Here is a 3,043-nt window from a genome sequence, read left to right as displayed (position 1 = left end):
ATAAAAGATCAAGGAGTGTTGGGTTTTTTTCCCCCGATGTGGATGATTAGTCCCTTCAAAAACTTTGGTTGAAAAAGTTTGCTGTTCTTCCAGAGTTTGTGCCTTCTTTTTTACATATGATTTTGTTTCATCCATCCAGGTCTTTTTTTTTTCACAAATGCATTTCTCTGATTACCATCACAATGACATGAAATTTTCATTCAGAACACGCGAGTTATCTCTGATTTCAGTCATGCTGCATTCTTTTAGACATTCTTAAACATAGTTCATTCTTTTTTCACAGATTAGAAATCAGAAATCCAGAGCAGCTAAATGACCCAGCCCAAGTTGTACATCAGGACTGCTAACACAAAGTGGAGTTAGAACCCAGATAATTTGAGTCTAAATCAGTGCTCTTTTCAAAAGGTGGAAGAGAGAAGGTATTCATTTGTTATGAATAACCTTCGTCAAGCTTTACATCCCTTGAGAACCAGGGCAAGTTGTAAGAGGTACCCAGCAAAGGAGTTCAGATGCACACTATGAGTTTAGGCAATCTTTTCTGAGATTTCTCCAAAACTACCATATTGGAAATCAAAAGCACAGAGGCCCAAGGGACAATGCACTTAGGAACATAGAGAACTTGTCTTTTTTACTGTACATTTCCCAACATGTCAACTTACCCTTGGGACACTGAACCTGTCACACTACTCATCCAAGACTCATCTTAACCAATTTAGAGACTTTCTTATTCCAAAAGCAGAATGCATCTATTTTTCTCACAACAGAAAAAGTTGCTGTAGTATTCAGTTCTAGTCTTTTCTGTTTCTGGGTTGCTACCCGGGCTGCAGTGAGACTGTGGAAATTTCAAGTTATCCAAGCAAATGAATTTAAGAATCTGTCTTTAACCTACATGAACAACAGCCTCCTGCATTTTTTCCCATGACTAGCAAGCTGATAGCTGATTAATCAGAAAACTTTATCAGCAAGTCCCAGAGATCCTCCTGCCTCCCGGATCATCTCCCCAACACTAGGATTACTGGCATGTGCTACCATGCCTAGATTTTTACATAGGTTTGGTGCTCCAGACTTAGGTCCACATTCTTGTACAGTAAGTACTCTACCAACTGAGCTACTTTCCCAGCCTCTTTTCAATGTATTAATGTTATATTATAGTTATTGATTTCTGTATGTTCAGGAGTTCAACTTTACTCCTGAGATGAAACTAACTTAGTCATGTACTTACAGTTTCCTTGATTTCAATTTGGGATGTTTTATTGAGTTTTCTATGTTCATCAGTAAGATTGACCTGTATTTTGTTATTGCTCTTGTGTATTTATCTGATTTTGGTATCAAGGCAACATTGGCTTCTAAGAACAAATTTGGTAGTGTCCTTTGCCTTTTTATTTTGTGCAACAGTCTGAAACTATTTTAGTATTAGATCTTCCGTGAAAGCTAGAATTCAACAGCAAATTTATCCATTATAGGATTTTCTTTATTGAAAGATTTTTAGTTACTGTTTCAATCTCATTGCTTACTAAAGGTCTGTTTAGGTTTATTCGTGTCTTCTCCTTTTAATTTTTGTATGCTCCTGCATTTAAAAATTTGGGCTGGAGAGACTGCTCAGTGGTAACAAACTCACTGTTCTTCTAGAGATTCCAATTTAAATTCTTAGCACTCACACTGGGCAGCTTACAACTGCCTGTAGCTCCAGTTCCTGCATGCATGTGGTACATATGTATACAAATAGAGGAAAAGAAATACATCTTTTACAAAAAATGGGGGATTTCTTCTAGATTTTCCAATTTGTTAGAATGCAATGATCTTCCAGATTTTTCCCATATCCCGCATTTGGATCAGGTTTCTTGCTTTTCTGGAACTTTGAGTACATACATGAGGTTTTCACTTTAGAATTCTCTGGTTCTTTGTGTGAGCACGAATATGTATATATTTTCCTTTTTAGGATGACCTTGTCTGTATTCTAGTGGTTCTGGTAACCTGTATATCAATTTTAATTTGATTCTTGTAATCATTTTAACTTCCTCCTTGATCTCTTCAATGACATACAGTTCATTCAAAAGTATGTCATTAGGTAGAAAAGACCACATTGAGAGTAGTAGCCCAGACTCAGAGAGACAAACATCACATGTTCTCTCTCATCAGAGACTCCTAGCCCCAAATCTTCAGATGTTCTGGTGTAACTGAAGAAACCAGAAAAAGGGAACTTTGACTGTGAATAGGTGGGTGTGGCTTGGTGGGGGAACAACAGAGAGGGGTAATACCAGGGAAAGTGTGAGATAATCAGGAAGAAGTGAGGAGGTCTCTTTATGAGGGAGGAATGAGGAAGGGAAATACAAAAGAAGGAGAATGGAAGGTCACATAACAGGAAGTAACAGTAATGTCTGAAAATATCATGAGGAATCATGCTATTAACTATCTACCTAAAGGAAACCTATATTGCATGTAAGTCTCTCTATAAATATACATATAGTTTCAATGAAATTTTCTCATCTGGCCTGACAATGCTTTCTCCAAGAGCCAAAGAAAATGTAACAAAAACCCCAAAACCGTGCATGAGAAGCCCTCTTTTGAGCTGTTCAGATAAGGGTTGTCCAAGAACCTTACAAAGTATTATAGGCTATTGCTTATTGCTTTTGGTTGTCTCCAAGAGGAAAGTGAGTCCCTATTGTTGAAGATACTATGAACTTCATACACAGGGCTCAGAGACCCCTGAGGTGGAATTGATCTGAAAGACTCCTTCCTGGGGATTAGTTTTCATGTCACCAGAGAATGCCATGAAATCTTCCAAAGGAGGTAGCAACCATGAGTCCTACCCAGCTATAGCACCTATGAACCATAACAATGTGGTCATTGTTATGGCATGATAACCTTAAGGGTACAATAGTGGCACACATACCCCGGTGATAACCAATAACTCTAATTGAACTTAAGGACGTGTTCAATAAACCAAGCCTGCTACTGGATAAGTAGCCAACTACCCGGGGCTATTGAAGTAATGGTTCTTGCAAAAGAACCTAAAACTGCTGTTTTAAGAAACCAGCATTGT

The sequence above is a fragment of the Microtus ochrogaster genome, unplaced genomic scaffold, assembly GCF_000317375.1.
Source record: "Microtus ochrogaster isolate Prairie Vole_2 unplaced genomic scaffold, MicOch1.0 UNK17, whole genome shotgun sequence".
In the NCBI taxonomy this organism is placed as follows: Eukaryota; Metazoa; Chordata; class Mammalia; order Rodentia; family Cricetidae; genus Microtus; species Microtus ochrogaster.
The sequence above is the reverse complement of the archived record's forward strand: the minus strand, read 5'-3'. Positions refer to the sequence as shown.